The 15420-nt window shown below is 38.6% G+C and overlaps 1 non-coding gene across 1 annotated transcript; it reads right to left on the bottom strand.

The window, feature by feature from the left end:
* Positions 1-9427: 9427 nt before the first annotated feature.
* Positions 9428-9501, bottom strand: TRNAN-AUU (transfer RNA asparagine (anticodon AUU)). The gene has a single exon. It is a non-coding gene; the product is annotated as a tRNA-Asn (tRNA).
* Between the last annotated feature and the right edge of the window lie 5919 nt (positions 9502-15420).

Below are 15420 nucleotides of genomic sequence, written 5' to 3'. Positions count from 1 at the left end.
TCTCATGACATCATATCATAGTACCACATTACTCCTAACAGTAATGCCCCTTATTCACATTACACCCCACCACATTCATCTTTATTTACATTAGACCACAGGTTCTCAAACTCAGTCCTCAGGACCCCACACAGTGCAGGTTTTGCAGGTCTCACAGAATCACAAGTGAAAAAATTAGCTCCACCTACTGTATGGACCTTCTAAAATGTGTCAGTTAGTAATGAATACATCTGTGCACTTGCTGGTTTACCTGCAAAACATGCACTGTGTGGGGTCCTGAGGACCAAGTTTGAGAACCACTGCATTAGACCATGCAGTAGTGCCCTTTCCTTATGTTACACCAGAAAATATTGTAGTACACCTTATACACATACAGTACAGTAATGCCACACATTAGTAATGCATTTCATATTTAAATTTTCTGATTTAATTTCATAGAGCCGCAGTCACTCACAGAATATAGGCATGTACTGTAGCATCTCATTTTATTCTGCAGAAGCTGATTATTCCCGTTTGGCTAGTTTGCCGCCTCTGTACAGTATATCACAATAGAAAAAAGTTATAGTGTCAGTGAAAAAAGCACCTCATGACAGATACTGTACACAAGCTCATGTCTAAATACTGTATACTGTAAGCAGTGACATTAAGGGGTACAGTACTGTATATGCAATTGCAGTCGAATTCCGTCAGGAATACGGAAAAAATGGACACGGGATCCCCCATCTTTTTAGAACCAGCACCGGGCTCTGCGCCTGGTCCTGGTGCAAAAAATAAGGGGGACAAAAAAAGCGTAGGGGTTCCCCATATTTTTTGAATCAGCACTGGGCTCCACTAGCTGGACAGATAATGCACAGCCGGGGGAGACTTTTATACCGGTCCCTGCGGCCATGGAATTAAATACCCAACTAGTCACACCTGGCCGGAGTACCCTGGAGGAGTGGGGGCCCCTTAAATCAAGGGGACCCCCCTCCAGCCACTCGATTATCTCTATCACCCCTGTGTATTGTAGCTAGGGGATTGTGACGCTCCTTCAGCATTGCCCCGTAGCCTGCAAAATCTGTGCTGTTATTTGCTCCATAGCTGAGTGCCTCCTAGGAGCTACTGTAGGAGTCACAGGCGGTAGCCATTTCAATTGAGTCTGCCCTGCTATAGAATTGTACAGGTATGTGTACATTACCGTACGGTGCATAGAACCTTTACAGTAGAAACTCTCCTGCAGCTTTGGCCTGCTTTACTGTATGTACTGTAAAACTTGTGTTTTGTCAGTTTGCTATGCGACCGAGCCCGGTGTAACGTACAGTACTGTAATGTGCATAGACCTCGCTTACAGTATCTCTGTGTATTTTGGCTAGGGGATTGTGACGCTCCTTCAGCATCGCCCCGTAGCCTGCACAGCTTATGCCATTTCTCATTCCATACCCAACTGCTGCCTGCCACGAGGTGGGGGTTCAGGAAGTGGGGGTTCATGGGTAGTGGTCGTTTTGACAGTGTGCTATGCGATTGAGTCCGGTGTACCGTAATACTGTATGCAATCCTACAGTAGCTTATCCCTCCCCTGTGTATTTTGGCTAGGGGATTGTGACGCTCCTTCAGCATTGCCCCATAACCTGCACAAGGGTTCAGGGGCGGCGGCCATTTTGCCAGTGTGCTACAGTATGTCATCGAGTCCGGTGTACCATAATATGCATACTGTGTATTTTAGCTAGGGGATTGTGACGCTCCTTCAGCATTGCCCCATAGTCTGTACAATCTGGACTATTACTTGCTCCGTAGCCTAGGGCCTCTGTGGGGCAAGGAGTCATAGGTGGTAGCCATTTCTATTCAGTCTGCCCAGCTACAGAATTGTATGTGTACTGTGTACGGAGCATAGTACCTTAACCTGCATAGAACCTGCACATTATGGTACACCGGACTCGATCGCATAAAACCGCTCATGCAGCTACTGTATGCCCTGGTTTACAGTATGTGAATAAAAAAAATAATAAAGTGTCTGAAAAAAACTACAGTAACATGCATTCGTACTTAAGGAATCGAACCCTGGACTCTGAGTATAGGAAGCGAAACACTTCACCACTTCGCCGCAGACAAATGTATAAATCCGTTGGTTTTGATTATGCTGTAATGGCTACGGGATTAGGACGATAACATACTGTAGAAAATTCCTAATCTTGAGAGGCAATAGTGAACTTGTAACACACATCCATTTGCGACAGTGTACACTACTGGTTTTACAGTACTGTGTTTTGTCTGCGGGACTTGGACGCTCACATACAGTATTCATAAAGTATTGTAGATGGATCATATACTGTATGCTGTACTACTGTATTTGCGTCGGTGTCGTACTGTATATACAGTACTGTATTAAATAATGCAGCGTAATGAGTACAGTATTTGCTGTATGCAGCGTAATGAGACGCCTTAGTAAAGTAGTCCTTATTATGTATGTCAGTATTGTATTTTACGGGAGACCACACGCATGCGCAGTGGTGATTGTAAAAAGCGACATCTGGTGGCTGATCGCAGGTATTACACGTAAAGGTAACGCCAAACGTCAAATGTCTGTCTCCGTGCGATTAGATAGCCTCTCTGTGGCTAGGCGCGCCTCGCTACGCCACAGTACGCTGCGTATGGTCGAACGGGACAACCGCCGCGGCCACTCAAGATAAAGGTGGCTACATCTGTACATGTGCAGCAGAGTACAGCAATGGAAGCATGCTGGGCCCATAACCCAGAGGTAGGCAGATTGAAACTATCCTCTGCTATATGCATTTTTTTTTGTTAATTAAAGTAATCCAAAACTGGGATTGATATTTTGACTCTTTTATTTTTACTTAAAGTACAATAACTTTTACCATTTTAATTTGTTTTAATAGTATATTGACAGTATTGTTTTCTTTCAAAAATCCACTTAATTTTCTTTACCCTATTATTAAAATGGTAATTGACAAAAACAAACTACATTGTCACCAGAAGAGCAATACAAAATGTACAAGTGATATATTAAAATCATCTTTCCAGCTTGAATTTCAATGATGCATTGGGTCAACAATTTTGTGAGAAACATCTTCACCCTTAAATAAAGATTTTCTTAATTCCTTACCTGTGTGCTAATTAGATATCACCTTGTTTTCACATTAAACAGACTTCCACATGAGAAAGCAACAAGGATGCAGTGGCGTTAATGTTTCCTGGTGTCAACCTGTATTATTTCAGTAGACATTGAAATGAGGATACATCTTGCTGCCTTTCCAATGAAGCAAGTTTAATTTAGTAATAGGTGAAAAAACATCCCTACAAAGGTGTTAATCAGAGACTTGGCTTTGTGGACACTTTTCAGAGAACAAATTTGTTAGCATAAAAATAAAGCCAGAAAATGAAGAGCTGTTTAATCACGCAATTTGATTTTTTTTGCCAGCATATTTCTTTTTCTCTGCATCCCACTGCTAAATTGTGCTTCCTAGATGTTTTTATAAAATCACTGAATCAAATCTAACTCTGATTACATCAGAGAAGGCCAGGTACCCTACACCATAACAGGGGGTATGAAATTTGACTTGTCTACTTAAAGATCACCAAAATCTGATAACAAGGTCAATTACGTCCCTGGGTGGGATTGAACCACCAACCTTTTGGTTAATAGCCGTACATACTAACTGATTGCGCCACAGAGACACTTTGCAAAAGTCCATACTGACAAAGGCTAATAAGCATTCATCTAAAACGTTTCCTAGCAAAACTTTAAAAAGTCAATAATCTGGAGAGTTTTTGTAAGATGTTTCTTCCATCAACCAACGAAGAAACACATTGGTACTTTCCCATGATGAGTGAGTGCTTCAGGATCTCTTGCACTTACATGTGCAGCAGAGTACTGCAGTGGAAGCATGCTGGGCCCATAACCCAGAGGTAGGCAGATTGAAACTATCCTTTGCTATATGCAATTTTTTTTGTTAATTAAAGTAATCCAAAACTGGGATTGATATTTTGGCTCTTTTATTTTTACTTAAAGTACAATAACTTTTACCATTTTAATTTGTTTTAATAGTATATTGACAGTATTGTTTTCTTTCAAAAATCCACTTAATTTTCTTTACCCTATTATTAAAATGGTAATTGACAAAAACAAACTACATTGTCACCAGAAGAGCAATACAAAATGTACAAGTGATATATTAAAATCATCTTTCCAGCTTGAATTTCAATGATGCATTGGGGCAACGATTTTATGAGAAACATCTTCACCCTTAAATAAAGATTTTCTTAATTCCTTACCTGTGTGCTAATTAGATATCACCTTGTTTTCACATTAAACAGACTTCCACATGAGAAAGCAGCAAGGATGCAGTGGCGTGAATGTTTCCTGGTGTCAACCTGTATTATTTCAGTAGACATTGAAATGACGATGCATCTTGCTGCCTTTCCAATGAAGCAAGTTTAATTTAGTAATAGGTGAAAAAACATCCCTACAAAGGTGTTAATCAGAGACTTGGCTTTGTGGACACTTTTCAGAGAACAAATTTGTTAGCATAAAAATAAAGCCAGAAAATGAAGAGCTGTTTAATCACTCAATTGGATTTTTTTGCCAGCATATTTCTTTTTCTCTGCAACCCACTGCTAAATTGTGCTTCCTAGCTGTTTTTATAAAATCACTGAATTAAATCTAACTACATCAGAGAAGGCCAGGTACCCTACACCATAACAGGGGGTTTGAAATTTTGACTTGTCTACTTAAAGATCACCAAAATCTGATCACAAGGTCAATTACGTCCCTGGGTGTGATTGAACCACCAACATTTTCGTTAGTAGCCGTACACACTAACTGATTGCGCCACAGAGACACTTTGCAGAAGTAAATACTGACAAAGGCTAAAAAGCATTCATCTAAAACGTTTCCTAGAAAAACTTTAAAAAGTCAATAATCTGGAGAGTTTTTGTAAGATGTTTCTTCCATCAACCAACGAAGAAACATATTGGTACTTTCCCATGATGAGTGAGTGCTTCAGGATATCTTGCACTTACATGTGCAGCAGAGTACAGCAATGGAAGCATGCTGGGACCATAACCCAGAGGTAGGCAGATTGAAACTATCCTCTGCTATATGCATTTTTTTTGTTAATTAAAGTAATCCAAAACTGGGATTGATATTTTGACTCTTTTATTTTTACTTAAAGTACAATAACTTTTACCATTTTAATTTGTTTTAATTGTATATTGACAGTATTGTTTTCTTTCAAAAATCCACTTAATTTTCTTTACCCTATTATTAAAATGGTAATTGACAAAAACAAACTACATTGTCACCAGAAGAGCAATACAAAATGTACAAGTGATATATTAAAATCATCTTTCCAGCTTGAATTTCAATGATGCATTGGGGCAACGATTTTGTGAGAAACATCTTCACCCTTAAATAAAGATTTTCTTAATTCCTTACTTGTGTGCTAATTAGATATCACCTTGTTTTCACATTAAACAGACTTCCACATGAGAAAGCAGCAAGGATGCAGTGGCATTAATGTTTCCTGGTGTCAACTTGTATTATTTCAGTAGACATTGAAATGAGGATGCATCTTGCTGCCTTTCCAATGAAGCAAGTTTAATTTAGTAATAGGTGAAAAACCATCCTTACAAAGGTGTTAATCAGAGACTTGGCTTTGTGGACACTTTTCAGAGAACAAATTTGTTAGCATAAAAATAAAGCCAGAAAATGAAGAGCTGTTTAATCACTCAATTGGATTTTTCTGCCAGCATATTTTTTTTCTCTGCAACCTACTGCTAAATTGTGCTTCCTAGCTGTTTTTATAAAATCACTGAATCAAATCTAACTCTGATTACATCAGGGAAGGCCAGGTACCCACACCATAACAGGGGGTTTGAAATTTTGACTTGTCTACTTAAATATCACCAAAATCCGATCACAAGGTCAATTACATCCCTGAGTGGGATTGAACCACCAACCTTTTGGTTAATAGCCGAACACACTAACCGATTGCGCCACAGAGACACTTTGCAAAAAGTACATACTGACAAAGGCTAATAAACATTCATCTAGAACGTTTCCTAGAAAAACTTTAAAAAGTCAATAATCTGGAGAGTTTTTGTAAGATGTTTCTTCCATCAACCAACAAAGAAACACATTGGTACTTTCCCATGATGAGTGAGTGCTTCAGGATCTCTTGCACTTACATGTGCAGCAGAGTACAGCAATGGAAGCATGCTGGGCCCATAACCCAGAGGTAGGCAGATTGAAACTATCCTTTGCTATATGCATTTTTTTGTTAATTAAAGTAATCCAAAACTGGGATGGATATTTTTGCTCTTTTATTTTTACTTAAAGTACAATAACTTTTACCATTTTAATTTGTTTTAATAGTATATTGACAGTATTGTTTTCTTTCAAAAATCCACTTAATTTTCTTTACCCTATTATTAAAATGGTAATTGACAAAAACAAACTACATTGTCACCAGAAGAGCAATACAAAATGTACAAGTGATATATTAAAATCATCTTTCCAGGTTGAATTTCAATGATGCATTGGGGCAACGATTTTGTGAGAAACATCTTTACCCTTAAATAAAGATTTTCTTAATTCCTTACCTGTGTGCTAATTAGATATCACCTTGTTTTCACATTAAACAGACTTCCACATGAGAAAGCAGCAAGGATGCAGTGGCGTTAATGTTTCCTGGTGTCAACCTGTATTATTTCAGTAGACATTGAAATGAGGATGCATCTTGCTGCCTTTCCAATGAAGCAAGTTTAATTTAGTTATAGGTGAAAAACCATCCTTACAAAGGTGTTAATCAGAGACTTGGCTTTGTGGACACTTTTCAGAGAACAAATTTGTTAGCATAAAAATAAAGCCAGAAAATGAAGAGCTGTTTAATCACTCAATTGGATTTTTCTGCCAGCATATTTTTTTTCTCTGCAACCTACTGCTAAATTGTGCTTCCTAGCTGTTTTTATAAAATCACTGAATCAAATCTAACTCTGATTACATCAGGGAAGGCCAGGTACCCACATCATAACAGGGGGTTTGAAATTTTGACTTGTCTACTTAAATATCACCAAACTCCGATCACAAGGTCAATTACATCCCTGGGTGGGATTGAACCACCAACCTTTTGGTTAATAGCCGAACACACTAACCGATTGCGCCACAGAGACACTTTGCAAAAAGTACATACTGACAAAGGCTAATAAGCATTCATCTAGAACGTTTCCTAGAAAAACTTTAAAAAGTCAATAATCTGGAGAGTTTTTGTAAGATGTTTCTTCCATCAACCAACGAAGAAACACATTGGTACTTTCCCATGATGAGTGAGTGCTTCAGGATCTCTTGCACTTACATGTGCAGCAGAGTACTGCAATGGAAGCATGCTGGGCCGATAACCCAGAGGTAGGCAGATTGAAACTATCCTCTGCTATATGCATTTTTTTTTAATTAAAGTAATCCAAAATTGGGATTGATATTTTAGCTCTTTTATTTTTACTTAAAGTACAATAACTTTTACCATTTTAATTTGTTTTAATAGTATATTGACAGTATTGTTTTCTTTCAAAAATCCACTTAATTTTCTTTACCCTATTATTAAAATGGTAATTGACAAAAACAAACTACATTGTCACCAGAAGAGCAATACAAAATGTACAAGTGATATATTAAAATCATCTTTCCAGCTTGAATTTCAATGATGCATTGGGGCAACGATTTTGTGAGAAACATCTTCACCCTTAAATAAAGATTTTCTTAATTCCTTACCTGTGTGCTAATTAGATATCACCTTGTTTTCACATTAAACAGACTTCCACATGAGAAAGCAGCAAGGATGCAGTGGCGTTAATGTTTCCTGGTGTCAACCTGTATTATTTCAGTAGACATTGAAATGAGGATGCATCTTGCTGCCTTTCCAATGAAGCAAGTTTAATTTAGTAATAGGTGAAAAAACATCCCTACAAAGGTGTTAATCAGAGACTTGGCTTTGTGGACACTTTTCAGAGAACAAATTTGTTAGCATAAAAATAAAGCCAGAAAATGAAGAGCTGTTTAATCACTCAATTGGATTTTTTTGCCAGCATATTTCTTTTTCTCTGCAACCCACTGCTAAATTGTGCTTCCTAGCTGTTTTTATAAAATCACTGAATCAAATCTAACTCTGATTACATCAGAGAAGGCCAGGTACCCTACACCATAACAGGGGGTTTGAAATTTTGACTTGTCTACTTAAAGATCACCAAAATCTGAGCACAAGGTCAATTACGTCCCTGGGTGGGATTGAACCACCAACATTTTGGTTAGTAGCCGTACACACTAACTGATTGCGCCACAGAGACACTTTGCAGAAGTAAATACTGACAAAGGCTAATAAGCATTCATCTAAAACGTTTCCTAGAAAAACTTAAAAAATGTCAATAATCTGGAGAGTTTTTGTAAGATGTTTCTTCCATCAACCAACGAAGAAACATATTGGTACTTTCCCATGATGAGTGAGTGCTTCAGGATATCTTGCACTTACATGTGCAGCAGAGTACAGCAATGGAAGCATGCTGGGCCCATAACCCAGAGGTAGGCAGATTGAAACTATCCTCTGCTATATGCATTTTTTTTGTTAATTAAAGTAATCCAAAACTGGGATTGATATTTTGACTCTTTTATTTTTACTTAAAGTACAATAACTTTTACCATTTTAATTTGTTTTAATTGTATATTGACAGTATTGTTTTCTTTCAAAAATCCACTTAATTTTCTTTACCCTATTATTAAAATGGTAATTGACAAAAACAAACTACATTGTCACCAGAAGAGCAATACAAAATGTACAAGTGATATATTAAAATCATCTTTCCAGCTTGAATTTCAATGATGCATTGGGGCAACGATTTTGTGAGAAACATCTTCACCCTTAAATAAAGATTTTCTTAATTCCTTACTTGTGTGCTAATTAGATATCACCTTGTTTTCACATTAAACAGACTTCCACATGAGAAAGCAGCAAGGATGCAGTGGCGTTAATGTTTCCTGGTGTCAACTTGTATTATTTCAGTAGACATTGAAATGAGGATGCATCTTGCTGCCTTTCCAATGAAGCAAGTTTAATTTAGTAATAGGTGAAAAACCATCCTTACAAAGGTGTTAATCAGAGACTTGGCTTTGTGGACACTTTTCAGAGAACAAATTTGTTAGCATAAAAATAAAGCCAGAAAATGAAGAGCTGTTTAATCACTCAATTGGATTTTTCTGCCAGCATATTTTTTTTCTCTGCAACCTACTGCTAAATTGTGCTTCCTAGCTGTTTTTATAAAATCACTGAATCAAATCTAACTCTGATTACATCAGGGAAGGCCAGGTACCCACACCATAACAGGGGGTTTGAAATTTTGACTTGTCTACTTAAATATCACCAAAATCCAATCACAAGGTCAATTACATCCCTGGGTGGGATTGAACCACCAACCTTTTGGTTAATAGCCAAACACACTAACCGATTGCGCCACAGAGACACTTTGCAAAAAGTACATACTGACAAAGGCTAATAAACATTCATCTAGAACGTTTCCTAGAAAAACTTTAAAAAGTCAATAATCTGGAGAGTTTTTGTAAGATGTTTCTTCCATCAACCAACAAAGAAACACATTGGTACTTTCCCATGATGAGTGAGTGCTTCAGGATCTCTTGCACTTACATGTGCAGCAGAGTACAGCAATGGAAGCATGCTGGGCCCATAACCCAGAGGTAGGCAGATTGAAACTATCCTTTGCTATATGCATTTTTTTTGTTAATTAAAGTAATCCAAAACTGGGATGGATATTTTTGCTCTTTTATTTTTACTTAAAGTACAATAACTTTTACCATTTTAATTTGTTTTAATAGTATATTGACAGTATTGTTTTCTTTCAAAAATCCACTTAATTTTCTTTACCCTATTATTAAAATGGTAATTGACAAAAACAAACTACATTGTCACCAGAAGAGCAATACAAAATGTACAAGTGATATATTAAAATCATCTTTCCAGGTTGAATTTCAATGATGCATTGGGGCAACGATTTTGTGAGAAACATCTTTACCCTTAAATAAAGATTTTCTTAATTCCTTACCTGTGTGCTAATTAGATATCACCTTGTTTTCACATTAAACAGACTTCCACATGAGAAAGCAGCAAGGATGCAGTGGCGTTAATGTTTCCTGGTGTCAACCTGTATTATTTCAGTAGACATTGAAATGAGGATGCATCTTGCTGCCTTTCCAATGAAGCAAGTTTAATTTAGTAATAGGTGAAAAACCATCCTTACAAAGGTGTTAATCAGAGACTTGGCTTTGTGGACACTTTTCAGAGAACAAATTTGTTAGCATAAAAATAAAGCCAGAAAATGAAGAGCTGTTTAATCACTCAATTGGATTTTTCTGCCAGCATATTTTTTTTCTCTGCAACCTACTGCTAAATTGTGCTTCCTAGCTGTTTTTATAAAATCACTGAATCAAATCTAACTCTGATTACATCAGGGAAGGCCAGGTACCCACACCATAACAGGGGGTTTGAAATTTTGACTTGTCTACTTAAATATCACCAAACTCTGATCACAAGGTCAATTACATCCCTGGGTGGGATTGAACCACCAACCTTTTGGTTAATAGCCGAACACACTAACCGATTGCGCCACAGAGACACTTTGCAAAAAGTACATACTGACAAAGGCTAATAAGCATTCATCTAGAACGTTTCCTAGAAAAACTTTAAAAAGTCAATAATCTGGAGAGTTTTTGTAAGATGTTTCTTCCATCAACCAACGAAGAAACACATTGGTACTTTCCCATGATGAGTGAGTGCTTCAGGATCTCTTGCACTTACATGTGCAGCAGAGTACTGCAATGGAAGCATGCTGGGCCGATAACCCAGAGGTAGGCAGATTGAAACTATCCTCTGCTATATGCATTTTTTTTTAATTAAAGTAATCCAAAATTGGGATTGATATTTTAGCTCTTTTATTTTTACTTAAAGTACAATAACTTTTACCATTTTAATTTGTTTTAATAGTATATTGACAGTATTGTTTTCTTTCAAAAATCCACTTAATTTTCTTTACCCTATTATTAAAATGGTAATTGACAAAAACAAACTACATTGTCACCAGAAGAGCAATACAAAATGTACAAGTGATATATTAAAATCATCTTTCCAGCTTGAATTTCAATGATGCATTGGGGCAACGATTTTGTGAGAAACATCTTCACCCTTAAATAAAGATTTTCTTAATTCCTTACCTGTGTGCTAATTAGATATCACCTTGTTTTCACATTAAACAGACTTCCACATGAGAAAGCAGCAAGGATGCAGTGGCGTTAATGTTTCCTGGTGTCAACCTGTATTATTTCAGTAGATATTGAAATGACGATGCATCTTGCTGCCTTTCCAATGAAGCAAGTTTAATTTAGTAATAGGTGAAAAACCATCCCTACAAAGGTGTTAATCAGATACTTGGCTTTGTGGACACTTTTCAGAGAACAAATTTGTTAGCATAAAAATAAAGCCAGAAAATGAAGAGCTGTTTAATCACTCAATTGGATTTTTTTGCCAGCATATTTTTTTTCTCTGCAACCCACTGCTATATTCACCATGCAGTATATTGTGTGAATATAGAAGTGTTGGCTGTGTTATGTATTAGAGTAATTATTGCAGCTCCCAGCTAAAATTGCAACAATGTAATTTAGTGACAAGCTGCAGAGATTAACCCTGTCTGTGGCTGCTGCACAACCTCTATTCATATCGCTGAATTCAATTAGGGAGATGTTCTCACCCCGCGAGCAAGCGCAGGTATATGCCACACTTAAATGTATGGGTATGGTCTCCATAAAATGAGCGTAGCCTTGCAGGCAAAGACTACCTTACACCCCAGTTCTTGACCCTGCACCAACAGACCTCGGCCACCACAGGGAAAAAAGTACAGTAATTTCCACCATGTTAAGCCCCACACATTAATGCCCTTTGGAACATATTATGTCACTCACCACAATATCTGTGATACACTATGCCCTACAGTAAAGCTTCTAATTACTTTTACAAAAACTGCTCAATGCCAAGAGTTTCACGTGCTGGGTGTCATGCTCATTGCCAGGGGTTTCACTCTCTGGGTGTCATGCTCATTGCCAGGGGGAACGCAGTAGGAGGTGTTATATAGTAAGCACCACTATGGCATAGTATATAGCATTATATATATTGTGAGCACTGGTGATGTTGAGTGCAGTAGAGCTGCTGCTGGGTAATTACAATTTACTACAACCACCAATATATTCTGCTGCACTATATATATGCAAAGCTAATTCTGCTGGGTAATTACAATTGACTACAACCACCAATATATTCTGCTGCACTATATCTATATTTGCAAAGCTAATTCTGCTGGGTAATTACAATTGACTACAACCACCAATATATTCTGCTGCACTATATCTATATATGAAAAGCTAATTCTTCTGAGTAATTACAATTGACTACAACCACCAATATATTCTGCTGCACTATATCTATATATGCAAAGCTAATTCTGCTGGGTAATGCAAATTGAAACAATATTGCATAGTATGTGATTTTTAAGTACTTTTTTAAAGTTTTGAATGATATAGACCCAGTTTAATCTTTGTGGAATGCCTGGTTGTTGTTTTTAAGGTAATTTATTGCCTGGCATTTGAGGGGGTGGGGTGTGGTTACAGATTTCAATTATTGGTTTCACTTGTAATAGTCTTCTACTTAAGTCCAATGGTGTAGGCTGTGCAAAGCCGTTTGGCTGTGCATTTATTGATCCAAGCGTGCATTTTTATCAAAGCGTGATAAAATTGACACATAACAGCAGCGTTCAATCAGCGTTAATTTATCTTCAGCTGATATCGATTGTGAATTGACGTTTCTTCTCTTCTTGTCACCTACAGGTAATTACAATTGACTACAACCACCAATATATTCTGCTGCACTATATCTATATATGCAAAGCTAATTCTGCTGGGTTATGCAAATTGAAACATTATTGCATAGTATGTGATTTTGAAGTACTTTTTAAAAGTTTTGAATGATATAGACCCAGTTTAATCTTTGTGGAATGCCTGGTTGTTGTTTTTAAGGTAATTTATTGCCTGGCATTTGAGGGGGTGGGGTGTGGTTACAGATTTCAATTATTGGTTTCACTTGTAATAGTCTTCTACTTAAGTCCAATGGTGTAGGCTGTGCAAAGCCATTTGGCTGTGCATTTATTGATCTAAGCGTGCATTTTTATCAAAGCGTGATAAAATTGACACATAACAGCAGTGTTCAATCAGCGTTCAATCGAAGTGAAAAAGAAGGAAAACAGAAGCACACCAATCTAACAAAACAAAGAAAACTGAAGAACTAATAACAAATGTGAGTCACTTACTCCTCAGATCACTCACCTCCTGATTGTTGCATCTGATTACATAGCACAGAACTACCTTACTTGGACATTTCATAAACCATCCATTTCACCTACAAATGCCTGTATCTGTATTATTGTAATTTTGTTTTTTAAGCACAGCTGCACCAATGCAATTTTACCTGCAAACACTTAAAACATCTAACATAATTACCATTGCTTCTTAAACCTCTCACAATCCTTTCATTTCTTACACTCCAAATACATTTCTGCACCCACTTTATCTACGCTTTTGACTCATTTCATACTAAATCTACACCCCTTGAGCCTACACTGCTTTTCTCACCTGCATTTCTGCAATTCTTCTGCTCGGATTGCCTTACAGTCTCCTCTCCTACTTCCACTACTTCAACCTATTTACCTACTTAACACTATGTCAAGGTTTTCTTATACTCCCCACATCACTCAGTGTCTACCTAATAATGTATCTTTATCCTTCCCCACTAGTCTCCTCCACCTCCTCCTCTCTACCCTCCTCTGTCTCCCCTCCATCCCTCTGTTTCCTTCCCCCACCTTTCCTGTTACCCCACTTTCATTCACCTCTGCCCCATGGTCCTGCTACCCCACAACTCAGCCCTGCTCCCTCTCTCCCTTCCCTGTCACCTCCCCACACCCCCATCCACATCACACTGACCTCCCTCCCTGCCCACCTCCTGCAGTTTCCCCTCCTAGCTCAGGCACCCGTACCATCACTACTCTCTCATCATCCCTGCCCTCAAAGTTAATCCCACCTCATCGCTACAGCAACCCTGAAAATCTAATTCACATCTCTCCCACAAACTCATACCCCCTATCCTGTGCCCTCTGGAATGCCAGATCTGTTTGTAACAAACTGGTCCCCACTCATGACCTTTTCATTTCCAACTCCCTACACCTACTAGCCATTACTGAAACTTGGATTATGCCCTCTGACACTACTTCTGCTGCTGCTCTCTCTGCTGGGGGCCTTACATTCACACACACACCCCGACCTGGGGGTCGCCATGGGGGTGGTGTTGGGGTCCTTTTACCTTCTAGTTACTCCTACCAACTCATACCACCAGAACCATCCCTTATATTCTCTACATTTGAGGTCCACGCCATATGCCTCTTCCAACCAGTCCATCTTAGAGTAGCTGTCATTTACCGCCCCCCTGGCACTGCTTCCAAATTCATCGACAACTTTGCTTCCTGGCTTCCTCACTTCCTCTCTTCTGACATTCCCACCATTATCCTAGGCGATTTCAACATCCCTATTGACATCCCCACACAATCCCCTGCCTCTAAACTCCTTAACCTCACCTCTTCACTTGGTCTCTCCCAGTGGACCTCCTCACCCTCCCATGTGAATGGGAGCTCACTGGATCTGGTCTTCACTCACCGCTGTGATATTTCTGATTTTTCCAACTCCCCATTTCCCCTCTCTGACCACCACCTGCTCTCCTTCAACCTATCTCTCTCGACTTCCCCATCTCTACCTCCTAAGGCTACCATCACTAAGCGTAACATTGAAGCTATTGACACCACATTCCTTTCCTCCCTGTTTGACTCACTTCTCTCTCCTATTCTCTCTCTCTCATGCCCTGAACAAGCCACTTCCACATACAATGCTTCCCTTACTTCTGCTCTTGACTCTGTTGCTCCACCAACCACTATTCACCCTTGCAAATTAACACCTCAACCCTGGCACACCAAATGCACCAGATATCTGCAAAAATGCTCATGTACTGCTGAGCGACACTGGAGGAAATCACGCTCTAAGGCAGACTTCCTCCATTTCAAACTTATGCTCTCATCCTTCAGTGCTGCCCTTTCTCTTGCTAAACAGTCATACTTCAAGAACCTCATCTCCTCCCAGTCTTCCAACCCCCGGCGCCTCTTTGCCACTCTCAACTCACTCCTCTGCCCACCTCCACCTCGTCTCCCTTCCTCACTCTCTGCTCTTGACTTTGCCACTTACTTCACATCCAAAATTGACTCCATACGTCAGGACATCACATC

The sequence above is a fragment of the Pseudophryne corroboree genome, unplaced genomic scaffold (assembly GCF_028390025.1).
Source record: "Pseudophryne corroboree isolate aPseCor3 unplaced genomic scaffold, aPseCor3.hap2 scaffold_788, whole genome shotgun sequence".
NCBI classification, from domain to species: domain Eukaryota; kingdom Metazoa; phylum Chordata; class Amphibia; order Anura; family Myobatrachidae; genus Pseudophryne; species Pseudophryne corroboree.
This window is presented reverse-complemented; position numbering and strand designations above follow the sequence as displayed.